Source organism: Geotrypetes seraphini, chromosome 5 (genome assembly GCF_902459505.1).
Source record: "Geotrypetes seraphini chromosome 5, aGeoSer1.1, whole genome shotgun sequence".
NCBI classification, from domain to species: Eukaryota; Metazoa; Chordata; class Amphibia; order Gymnophiona; family Dermophiidae; genus Geotrypetes; species Geotrypetes seraphini.
Genome location: NC_047088.1, coordinates 220,475,950 through 220,489,923, shown reverse-complemented (window position 1 = coordinate 220,489,923; position 13,974 = coordinate 220,475,950).

Below are 13,974 nucleotides of genomic sequence, written 5' to 3'. Positions count from 1 at the left end.
GCTGAAAATGGCGACAGCCTCTATTTCACAGGCTAGGTAACGTGATGACGTCAGACCGACTGACAGCTTGTATTGAAGCATAACTAATTGCCGTATTAGTAACTTAAGAACACACAAACTGAATTTAGAAAAGTTAATAAAAATGTTGCCATTCTATGTGTTTATTCAACCCGTTAGGATATAAGGTATTTAAACGATTGATCCAGCGTTGTTCATGCTGGGCTAAAGATCTGCGAAAATCTCCCCCTCTCGTGTTTGGTCTAAGCACTTCTATAATGGTGGCCCGTAATGTTGAAAAATCATGATTTTTAGCTATACAATGCCTAGCTAATGGAGCACCCAAATTATGGTTCTTAATAGTACTTTTGTGTTCAGTGAGACGGACACTAAATCTACGGGATGTTTGTCCTATATAGATTAAATTGCACGGACATTTCAAAGCATATATAACACCTTGTGTTTTACAATTTGAAGTATGTTTTAGGATATATTCTTTTTTGTCTTTTGGATTCTGAAATCAGTTGGTACATTCCATTATCGCGCACATCGAATATTCCCCACACTTATCATGACCCAGATGTTCCACAACCTCTATTTTTTTATTCTGGGGGGGCTGTGAGGGGCATAGTATTTCTTTCAAATTTCTAGTGCGACGATAAGCAATCCTCAAAGAGTAATCTTTAAACATTCCGGCTATTTTTAGCATCTCCCAATGTTTCCTGAGCGAACGTGCAATTTGAAAACTGTTCTTAGAGTAGGTCAACACACATGTCATCTGCTTCTCACTTGCTGTGATGTCTGTCATTTGTTTAGGTCTTAGTAAAAGTTCACGGTGGTTATAGTAAGCTCTTTTATAAGCTTTAGTAATAACATTCATAGGATAACCACGTTGTAAAAACTTTTCCTTCAACCGATTTGCCTGATACTTGAATTCAATATCAGATGTACAGATTCTTCTAATTCTCAGAAACTGAGAAAAAGGAAGGCTTGTTTTAAGAGACCTAGGATGTGCACTAGAGAAATGAAGAGTTGCATTACAGTCCGTGGGCTTCGTATATACTTTTGTGCTGAATGCACCATCTATAATTTTAATATGCACATCCAAAAATGATATTTCAGTATCACTCTAGACATGTGTGAATTTCACTTTTGGGTGACAGGTATTGATATAGTCCAGAAACGTGTTCAGTTCACCAGGAACTCCGTTCCAAATCATGAAGATATCGTCTATATAACGAATCCACAACTTCATTTTATCATGAAAACAAGAGGAATATATCCATTTCTGTTTAAAAGTGTCCATGAAAAGATTAGCTACCAATGGAGCCATCGTAATACCCATCGCAATGCCAGAACTCTGCTGAAATAACTGGTCTTCGAACATAAAAAAACTTGTTTGGAGAACTATTTTAGCTAGTTGGTAAAGAAATTCAGTGGGAACCTTAGGATTATTTCTCATATCCAATGTGTTCCCAATTATTTCTAGTGCTTCCTCTTGGGGGATGATGGTATACAAAGAACAAACGTCGATGGTAACTATTATAGAATGTTCATCAGGTTTAATCTGATTAATTATTCTCAAAAATTCAGTTGTCTTGGATGTATGAAGCAGTTTTTTTCACTGCATCTTGAAGAAATTTGTCAATATAAATCGAGGAAGCTTCTAAGAGAGCACCTCTATTTGAAACTATCGGCCTACCCGGAGGAGTACTTAAAGATTTATGGATTTTTGGAAGCAGATAGAAAATAGGAATTTTTGGATGCAGAACATTGAGAAAACGGAATTCTTTTTTGGTTAAAAAACCTTTCTCTAGAGCCTTTTTAGTAAGTTTATTAATTTTAAGTTGTATTTCTTCCATAGGGTCTGAAGGTAAAACTATATAGTCTTCATTAAAGAGCTGTTTGTGAGCTTCTCTCAAATAGTCCTCTTTATTCATCAGGACTACTTTTCCACCTTTATCAGCTCTTCTGATGATAAGCTCTTTATCAGCCATAAGTGTTTTAATGGCCATATTCTCATTCCTGCTGATATTATGAGCACGTATGTGCTGACCTTAATTTGTGCAATATCAGATTTCATAAGTTTGTGAAAAGTTTCAATTACTGGATCAACCGGACCCGGGGGAATCCAACTTGATTTAGGAGTCACTACAGATTCAAGCTTCTCTTGTGTGCCGTCTTCACTCTGAGAGAAAAAAAGCCTTGATTCTCAAAGTTCAATAAAATTTTTCAATATCTATGTTGTTCTGAAATGCATCCACTGGAGTCAAGGGGACAAACGATAGTCCTTTAGAAAGTAATGTGCATTCATCAGTTGTGAGCGAATGCTTGGAGAGATTTACAATCAAAGACTCCATCGATGAAGTATTCTCAGTTTGGTCCATTCCACATTTTGGAGTTCGTCTTTTCACGGGAACCTCTGTCCTCGTTGTAGTCGAGTTTGGGATCTTAAATTCGGATATTGGCCTTGATTTGAAAATTGGCCTTGGTTCAAATATTGGCCCTGATTTTGATAACCTCTTTGTCCGCGATTGTTGCCTCTTCGTCGCTGTCCTCTGCGGGAATATTGTGGTTTTGGGCCTAAAAAATCCTCCTCAGAGCTTGATCCAAAATTTGATGATTCAGATGTCTGATCGAATGAGACTTTCTTCCCTTTAGTAGAATCAGCCGAATCCTGAGTTTTCATCCATGGGTAAACTTTATTCTGTAAATAATCATTTTCGTCCCTCTTGAATTTTTTGTATTTATCTTTTTGAATCTCTATTCTAAATTCATCTACTTTACTCTTCAGTTCATCTTGATGCTGTTTGAAGTCGTTTTCATTTACGTTCTGCTTCAAAACTTTTAATTTATCTTCTATTTCAGTTTTGATAATGGTCATGGCTTGTCTGGTACGTTCTATAATTAAGACCATCAGGTCAGGTAAGAACCATAATTTGGGTGCTCCATTAGCTAGGCATTGTATAGCTAAAAATCATGATTTTTCAACATTACGGGCCACCATTATAGAAGTGCTTAGACCAAACACGAGAGGGGGAGATTTTCGCAGATCTTTAGCCCAGCATGAACAACGCTGGATCAATCGTTTAAATACCTTATATCCTAACGGGTTGAATAAACACATAGAATGGCAACATTTTTATTAACTTTTCAAACTTCAGTTTGTGTGTTCTTAAGTTACTAATACGGCAATTAGTTACGCTTCAATACAAGCTGTCAGCCGGTCTGACGTCATCACGTTACCTAGCCTGTGAAATAGAGGCTGTCGCCATTTTCAGCTCCACGGAGACTGCTGTTAGTTTGTTACATAAAAGTAAGTAAGAACTTGCTACAATATGAGACTTTCAAGTAGACTATCTTGTACTAATTTTGGACTTTTTTTGCAGTGGCTTGGTACGTGTAAAAATGGCCCTGAAGCAGTGGACATAAGTTGAGTTCCACGAAACGCTGGCCACGTTGGTATCTCTCTGATACACAAGCACTGTTAAAGCTAAGTACTTTTTTCATTACCAAAGTGTTTAACGACAGCTAAACCAGATGTGTCTGAAAATTTTTGTCAGTTCAGTCTCTATTGAATGCAATTAGATGAAAAAGTGTAGATATATTGTAAAAAAAGAAAAAAAGATATTAGCATCGGAAAAGTGACAAAAAAATCTAAAAAAAGTTATTTATTTACATGATATTAACAAGAATACCTACTTTTAGTATATTTATTATTGAGTAATTATGGATAGAATACACGCATAAAAATAGGAAGAAGGTCGATGATTGGAGTTAAGGAGCAGCACAACCACGCCGAATATCCCAGTTCGTGAATACGACGGTGCGTGGGCTCCGTTACTGAGGCCTCTTCCTACACATACACTCTCCAGTATATAAGAGATATACACTTTTTCATATATATATGGGAATATTGTGATAATTTATATATTTTGTGATATTTTTCCCATTAGGGGACTATACCTTAGGTTAATTTAAATACCTAACAAAAATATATATTGACTTAATATTGGCAATATTAGAGCTGATATTTATCAGTTATTTTCTTTGATTTAGGTATTTTTTCATTTGATAATTAAGATGTAAACACTCTGATTTTCTGAAACAAAAGGATTTCTTGTGTATGTGTTTGTAAAAATCAATCAATCAAAAAATAAATTAAAAAGCCTTATTCCTGGAAAACTGGCAAATCTCTTCCCGATAACTCAGGCAAACTCCCCGATAACTGCCACGGCAAACAGTCACTGTCTCATTCTCTTTGTCAGGAGCAAATAGGAATTGAGGCACCTATTTTTACTATAGAGACAGCATGGGCAGCAACATCTCGCTAGACCACCAGAGAAGAACAGAAGGCCTGGAAAGCTTTCCAGTGGATACGGGAGGGGGTTCACTGATGTGGACGGGGGAAGAAGGTGAGCTGTGCCTGTTTGAGGGAAGTAGGGGGAAAAGGGAGAGAGGAGAACTCTGCTGGTTCAGTAGGGCTGGGAGTGCTGATGGCAGGGGAACTCTGCCAGTTTGGCAGGGGGTTGCTGGCAGTGGGAGCAGCAGCGGAAGTGGGACATCACCGGGAGGGAGGGTGGTAGGAATGTGGACATTGCAGAGATGGGAGGGAGGGGCATGCCCAACACAGCTGGAGACAGTAGGAATGATAGAAGGGAAGTAATGGTTGAATATAAACACATGGTTTATATTTGAGATACCATTTCCCTCTAAAAGATGGGGGGGGGGGAAATTATGATATCTCAGTTTATATTCCGATATATATGGTATATCTTCTATGGCAGCTGTGACTCAGAATTTCTGACATTCATGCAGTTATACAAAACAAAATCAAAATAGCACCAAAAGGTTCCACAAAGGAACAACAAAAGATTGTGGAACAGATTGGATGTACCAGTTTGTAGCTTAATAAGCGTCCAAAAAAACTTAAAACCACAAAGTATGTGTACAGTCACAAGTGACCCACAGGATAGAAACCAAATAATGTGTAAAATACAAATGACCTCCTTGAAATTTTCCTTCAGCTAATTCTCTTGGACCACCTTAAAACCTCCTTTTTAATAGACTTACCTTTGTGCTCTGTATCACATGGCACCAGCCTACATTGGAGGTTTGTGTGCTGTGCTGTTTGTTTGTAGCCTCTTAACTACTTGGATTTTTTTGTGGTAAGTGCTGTTTCTAGTTTGTTTTATTTGTAATTTTACCTTGAGGTTGGGGCTCGTGCACTGCTTCTGTTAGTTTTGTTGTACGCTGCTTCATTTAGACTTTTCATTTAGTTTAGTCTTTACTGATATTTAGTTTCTTTTGTTGCTGGTGTGGTAGAAGAAATACTATTCGTTAATCTGTCTTCGTTAAATCTCAAGTCACACTAGTGTTACCAGATGTCTGGATTTGCTCGGACATGTCCTCCTTTTCTAGGACATGTCCAGGGGTCCGGATGGCTTTTCAAAACCCGGCACTTTGTCCGGGTTTTGAAAAGCTTCCTCAAAATTGTGTAAGGCAGGAGGGCATCTGTGCATGTACGGATGCCATGCAATGACGAAGTGCGCACCACATCCCTATATGTGTGGATGGATTCCCTCCTTCCTCACGAGAGCAGGGGATGGGGCAGGGCTAGGGCATAACAGGGCAGGGATGGGTGGAACAGGCTGGGCCTGGGGGGGGGGTATAGGGGGTCCGGATTTTACTAAAGTAAAAATCTGGTACCCCTATGTCATACCAAAAATCCATTTCACAGTGTTTCTTTAATCATTTCTTGAGGTTCAAACACCACTTTCATAGCCACAGTTTGTTTCTTAGATCTAAATTAGCTATGCGTATTCTGGCATCTTTGGGCATTAGCCTACATTGCTTTCTGATGAATGTTTGTTCACCATAACATTCAGTTAGCTTTGTTTGGTTTTTAGTTTTCTTATATATCGTGGTTCTTACGATTATTCTTCAGTTTATATTATAATGAAGTGCGCAATTTAAATTTCATAACTATATTGTGCCCACACTGGGTTCTTTTGCATAGGTATTTTTTGCATGACCCTTTATTTCTTCTTCTGAAATACTATCGTCGTGTTCCTTTTCACACATGCTTTTTATAGATTGTCTTTTATGCACTGGAGATTTTCATGCCTTCTAATATGTTAAAAAACGGTTGTCTTTTCAGCACTCATTTCAGTTTTCTTGACATCGGTTTTCTTTTTTCTATTTTTTTTTTGCTTTTTCGTAGGATTTTATGTTTTCTTATATTTAATATAGCCAAGGTAAGCTGTTCTTTATGGTTTTAAACATCACTTCTGGTCTTTCACAATGTTATAGGGCCATATTTAGTTCACTCTTCACCAGTTTATTTTCTGTTTCATCAGTCTCATTAGCCCCTGTATCAGTGGGTTATTTTCACTGAGCATTTCCTGCAATGTTGACATCATTTTTCACTTTTTAGAGTTTCATTACCACACCTTTTTTATGGATTAGTGTTTGTCCTGCTTTGCCATCGGCTTTCATCATTCCATTTCACGTTGCACAGCAGTGTATCATTCACACATTCTTTTTTATTATATGTGTACCACCACTTATTCTTGGTAAGTTTTTAAATATATTTTTTCTTCATCTTTTCTCTTTCCATCTTTTAGGTCCCAATAAGACCCCTGGGGAAGGCATTTTTATTTTGTCGAAACCCAGCCCTTGTTGGGTCATTTGCATTTTATACATTATTTAGTTTTTATCCTGTGGGTCACTCTATACATTGTTTTTAAGTTTTTTGGATGCTTATTAATAACTACAAACGGGTACATCCGATTTGTTCACAATCTTTTGTTATTCATGCAGTTAGCACAATTAATATCTGTTTTTGTGACAAAATACCAATGCTATTTTATTCCTTTGTTTCTACTTCTCATGTCTGTTCCCAAATCATTAAAGAACAGAGGGATGAGCTCTCCCTTTTTGCTGATTGGAGAACTTGAGCAGTATTTTCAATTTCTTTAGCCAGAGCACCAACAGTAAACCAGTGTTGTCACAGGTTGCCAGTATGAAGAAATTGAGTGGTTTAAAGCATTTCTGTTTTTGTTTTGATGGGGACACCATTTTTCCACAAGCTGAGTAAATGAGTTAAAAACACTTCAAATAAATGATTTGTACAGTATCCAAGCGTCTATTATTTTGCTTTATTCTCCTACCAGGTTATGTTCAGTAGTATGGAAGACATTTATATTTGCACATCTTGTAGTTAATTTTCAAGGAGAACTCAAATGGGTAATTGATAAGTTACCTGACTATAATTAGAAGAAATGCAGATAAAGACCGACCATATGGCCTATCTAGTTTGCCTATCCATGCCATCTACTATCACCTTCTCTCCCTTAAAGATCCAATGTACTTGTCCCAAGATTTCTTGAATTGATACATTTTTTTGTTGCTACCATCTCTATTGGGAGACCATTCTATGCAAAGACCACATGACTTATCTAGTCTGCCTATCCATGCCATCTATTATCACCTCCTCTCCCTTAAAGATCCAAAGTACTTGTCCCAAGCTTTCTTGAATTGATACATTTTTTGTCTCTACCATCTATATCGGAATGCTGTTCTATGCATTCACCACTCTTTGCATGAAAAAGTATTTTCTGAGGTTACTTCTGAGTCTGTCCACTTTTTCTTTCATCTTATGCCCCCTCATTCCAGAGTGGAAGAGTAGCCTATTGGTTAGTGCAACAGCCTGAGAACCTGAGGAACTGGGTTCGATTCCTGCTGCAGCTCCTCTTGACTCTGGGCAAATCACTTAACACTCCATTGCCCCAGGTACAAAATAAGTACCTGTATATAATATGTAAATCACTTTGATTATGACCACAGAGAGGCAGTATATGAAGTCCCTTTCCTTTCAATTGAGACAACTCATACATTTATGCCACATCAATTTTTAAGTGTCTCTATATTTCCTCTCCTGCCTTTCCTTCAAAGTAAATATATTGAAATCTTTAAGTTTGTCCCCACATCCTTTATGACAAAGACCACTGACCATTTTAGCAGCTGTCCCGCTGGACGATTCCATCCTGTTTATATCTTTCTGATGGTGCGGTCTCCAGAACTGTGCACAATATTCTAAATAAGATCTCGCAAGAATCTTATACTGGGGCATCATTACCTCCTTTTTCTTACTGGCCATTCCTCTCCCTGTGCCCCCAAGCATCCTTCAAGCTTTCACTGTGCCCCCTTTTTACCTGTTTGGCCGTCTTAAGATTATCACATACAATAACACCCAAGTCTCTTACTGTTCCCTTGGTTTTTTTGCAGCTCAAATGCATGACCCTGCATTTCTTAGCATTAAATCTTGGCTGTCAAATTCTGTACCATTCTTAAAGCTTTACTAGGTCCTTCCTTGTGTAATCCAAACCGTCAGGAGTGTCTACCAGCCACAAAAACCCAGATATTTAATGACTATGCCCAGATGTGGCCCGGATTTGAATATCCAAGAATAATGCTAGCAGCGGCCAATAGACCGCTTATCACTACCAGCTGATTATTCCTTAATTTTACTGTGGTTATCAAAGTAGCTAGTAATAGTCACACTGGTATGACACTGTTAGGACAAATGTTCTAGAGGATGAAACAAATGAGCTGGATAGTATACCAGTCCAATATGAGTGCAACGTATTTGATTCACAAGACACAGCAAGATGGCACATGCTGTATCCATGTATTTTATCTTATATCCTATAATCTGCTTTGAACACCCTTGTGAGGGAACAAGGTACCAACTCATATAAGCCTGATAATCTACTCGTCATATTTGAATACAGAGTAAAACTAGAGTGGTTGATATCAAGGTATGCTATAGACTCTGTTTCAGCTGAACCATCCCAAATAATTAAAATATCAGTAGATAACCAATTTCAAAGTTGATTTTGGAAACAAGGGTCAACAAACAAATTGTAGTTAATATACTTTTCTTGGGCTACGTTTTACTAGTTTTTCAGATCTGCCTTAATCAGGACAGTGCAAGATGAGCAAAGATTGATTACCTGACTACCCTAGAAACTTACAGAATATGTTGGTGTTTTCAAAACTAAAAAGTTGTTAAAAGGACTGGCAGATGGGATAGGGTCTGAAGGACCCTTTGAATAAATGGACCTTCTAGCTTTTCTGGGACTGGCACAGTAGCTTTATACAGTGGCGTACCTAGCATATGTGGCACCCGGGGCCCATCATTTTCTGGCACCCCCCCCCCCATCTGTACAAAAAACATGATTTTTAGTAACAAGCCACATGTCACACATGAGTACCTAGGAAAAGGCAGCATCTTACATACTGCAGTGAGCAGTACAACAGCAATACACCCATTGTAAAATTAAACAAGCCTACACCGTCAATTGTAAAAATTAAATCAATCCTACACCGTCAATCCTAACAGAAAACCATGTCTTTCGAACACACAGAACACAGAAAACACCTTCGCCTAGTATGGAATATGTCATCACAAACTAACCCCTCCCCTTTTACAAAACTGTAGTGTGGATTTTAGCCACGGTGGTAACAGCTCTGATGCTCATAGAATTTTGAGCATCAGAGCTGCTACCACCATGGCTGGCGCTAAAAAACGCTCCACAGTTTTGTAAAAGGGGGATAAAATAGAAATACATAGACAAAGGTTAAATTGAACCAGCAAGAAGCTGGACTCTGCATACAATGCAACACCACAGAAACAATGACACAGGTCTCCTAAAGCAATAAATAAATAGAAAATTTTTGTTCTACCTTTGTCTTCTCTGGTTTCTGCTTTCCTCATCTTCTAATTACTCTCTTCTTTCCATCCACTGTTTGCCATCTCTCTGCCCCTATATGGCATCTTCTCTCCTTCTTTGCCCCTTCCAGAAACTGTTTGCCTCCCCCTTGCATCTCTCCTTTCACCCCCATTGGTCTGGCATCTCTCTCCTTTCCTTCCCTCTCCCACACCTCTCTTCTGTAATCCCTTTCTTCCCTCATTTTCCTTTTCAATTTATTTTCTGCATCCATTTAGATTCAAACGGTTTTATTGATGCAAACATCATCAAATACAACAAATATAACATCAAGGCACTGATTACAATAATGCATCAAATATAATAAAATAATATACATAATAAAATAAACATATTCCATTTTCAATAAACCCCCACTTTATCTATATGTGACTATGGGGGTAATAAAAAAAAAAAGTCTAAAAAGTGTCCTAAATGGCTACTTGGACGATCAAAAAGCCTGATCGTCCAAGTACCCATAACCAAAGCTGGTTTTTAGACGTATCTAAAAACAGCTTAGGCCTTTCCCCTGCCACTAAACGCACAGAGAGAAAAGAGGTGTGTTTAGAGGAGGGGAAAGGGCGGGTAGTGGGCGGGAGGTGGGCCGACCTACACCTAGGCGTACAACTGGTATAACCAAAACATTTACAGGTTGCCTAGTCGGCACTTAGACCTTTTCGACTTAGACGTAGTCAAACCAGGTCTAAGTGCCGAAAAAGGTGCCGCTGAGCTGATGGCCGCTGGCGCCATCAGTTCAGCGGCCCGGCAACCTACCCACCGCAAGCATCGCGGCAGGAGAGATGCCTCATCTCCCTTACCGCAATGCCATCATTCCTTTACCGGAACTGCCGCGACCCGCGGCAGGAGAGATGCCCTATCTCTCCTGCCTCAGGTCGCGGCAGTTCCGGTAGAGGAGTGATGGTATTGCGGGAGGGGAGATGAGGCATCTCTCCTACCGCGATCCATCACCCCCCTTCGCAATTAACATTGGGCCAGGAGAGAGCCCAAGCTCTCCTGGCCCGCGGCGACCCCCGAATCGAGTGGGCCAGGAGAGAGCCCAGGCTCTCCTGGCCTGCAGCGACCCCCCCCCCCCCCTGCCGCTACTTGAATGGGCCAGGAAAGAGCCCAAGCTCTCTTGGCCCCCGCGACCCCCTGCCGCTACTCGTTCGGGCCAGGAGGAAGCCCAAGCCCTCCTGGCCCTGGCAACCCCCCCCGCCACTACTCGTTCAGGTCAGGAGGGAGCCCAAGCCCTCCTGGCCCTGGCAACCCCCCCCCCCCCCGCCGTTATTCGTTCGGGCCAGGAGGGAGCCCAAATCCTCCTGGCCCCGGCGACCCCCTACCCCCACCCCGCACTACATTACGGGCAAGAGGGATCCCAGGCCCTCCTGCCCTCGATGCAACTCCCCTTCCCCCAACAACCGCCCCCCCAGAACCCCCGATCGCCCACCCCAGCTGACCTGCGACCCCCCCGCCGACATGAGCAACATGAATGAGGGAGGGAAGAACAGTAGCCATCCTATTTGCCATAATCTTCGCTAACAGTTTGACCTCCGTATTCAATAAGGAAATGGGACGATAAGATCCCGTTTTTTCGGGGTCTTTATTTGGCTTAGGTAACACCAGAATTCGTGCCGTATTCATACCTTCAGACAAAGCCTCTGCACCAACCATAATGTTAAACATGCTAGCAAGTGGTTTAATAATCTCTTCTTTTAAAAGTTTATAAAATTCCACACGCATGCCATCCTCACCTGGCGCCTTCAGGAGAGGGCTATTCTCAATTGCCCAGAACACTTCTTCCGGAGTAATTGGCGCATTCATATGTTCCCTATCACTCTCAGAAATACAGGGCAATTTTATACCATCCAAATATGAACCTGCCAATAATCCCCTTTCTAACGGAGGGCCATAAAGAGACTTATAATAGCGGAAAAAAAATATCTCCTATCTCCTGATCAGTTATAACCTGCTTCCCTTGTTCATTTATCAAGGCCCAAACCCTATTGGGACCCATTCTAGATGAAACCAAATGGGCCAATAGTTTTCCCCCTTTATTCCCTTGTTCATATAGTTGATATTTATAATAAGCTATGGATTTTTGTGCCCCCAGATGTAGAAGGGAATTGAGAGCTATTTGATATACCATCAACTCCTATCTATGCATTGAATCACCCGATTGCCCATATTTCTTCCTAACCTTTACAATATCCCTCTCCAAACGTAAAATCTCCCTATCCTGAGCTTTTTTAACATGACAACTATAACTTATTGTATCTCCCCTCAACACCGCCTTTGCTGCTTCCCAAAATAAAATAGGATCCTCTTCTGCGTGAGCATTATGCTTTTTATAATCTTTCCATGTGCCCAATAGTCGTTCTCTATATTTTTTATCTCTATATAATGCTAGCGGAAATACCCATCGCCATATCCCTTGAGACCCCCTAGCTTCCTGCCACCTCACATATACCCATGCATGATCAGAAATTGTATAAGGACCTATATACGACTGCACCAGATGCCGAAACACCGGATCCGTTACCCAAATATAGTCTATATGGGATTGTGTACCATGTGCTTGAGATACATGGGTATAATCCCTCTCAAAACCATGTAATATCCTCCAAGAATCTATTAATTCCAGATTTCACTAAATTTTTGGATCTCCCTCTCCCCTATTTGATGTAAAGTACCCCCCCCCCGGCCCTGAACAATCCAAATTGGAATCATGCACAGCATTAAAGTCTCCCCCAACAATCAAAGAGACCTGAACAAAAGGTAATAATAATTGGGTTAAGTTGGCAAAAAATGCCGGATCACTATCATTAGGAGCATATACACAGCAAAATACAAAATTCAGCTGCGCTATTACCCCCTGACAGAGCACATATCGTCCCTCTCCATCCTTATTCAAAATTTTTAAATTATCCACTAGACCCCTACGAAACAAAATCGCTGCTCCTCTGTGTTTACTTTGTGCAGAAGTTGCCACACATTCCCCAACCCACCATTGTTTCAATTTCATATGTTCAATATCATTCAAATGAGTCTCTTGGAGAAAGGCCACATCCACCTTGTGACGTTGTAATTGCTGCAAAATTTTTGTACGTTTGATAGGAGAATTAATTCCTCCCATGTTCCAAGTTACAATATTAACCAGGATTCATTTTCATTAACCATTCCACATACTCTTCCTACAATATCCGTGTAACCCGGCCACCCCAGCCTCCGACCAGGTTCCACCCTAACATCAGCTGACCATCCAGTTTCAAAGCTAGATAGAAAGTACCATTTCCTTTCATCCATTCCCCTATTTCCTACCCTTCCCCCACTATCCCTCTATAATTACCCACCCCCTAAACCCTACCCAAAATTGTTTCTCAAGACCTACCATATAGATCTCAAGATCTCTAAGAAAGAAGTAACTTCATCATCCTAACCACCCCAATATACTTCCCCAATTTCCAGATAAACACCTAATAAATCCCCACCTTCAGTATCCCTATCATTCCTTTCAACACACATATTACACTTAAATAGCACACAATCATCCCAGTTCCACCACTATTTAACTTCCCAATCCCTAATATTTCATCACCTTAACCTTAGTAATCCATTCAACACACTTACTACACATCCATTCAATACATTTACTACATTCAAACAGCATTCAATCCTCCCACAATTTAACTTCACAATCCTCCACTCATCCTCCAACCCACCACGCCCAAACCAATAAATATGTCCAGGAATGATAACAATTCTTCTCATGCCAGTTGACTTCCTGCATTTTTCGCTGTGATTCCTCTGGTTTGTCGACGCCATCCAGAAGGTCCAATTATATCTTTTCCATGGTCACCAGCATGTTCTCTCTCCGGGAGATTAGGAGCTCCTAATTTTTGTAACTCCGACAAAGCCTTCACTACTGTTCGAACCTGACTAGTCTTACTCCCCACTGTCAAAGCCAAAGCAAATGGAAAAAGATCCATCTAGATTACGTTCTTACTACCCTCTCATCAATTTCCTTTTTTACTGTCTACCTACAGCTCGTCACCTCTTTCCCTAACCCCCTCCAATATTTCCCTAACTCAATCCTTTTCCCCCATCATGTGCCCTCCTTTTATTTATCCCCTCCTTCCATCATGTGCCCTCTTTCTCTACCCCTTCCATCTAGTACCTTCTCCTCTGTCCACTTCCATTGTCTGCT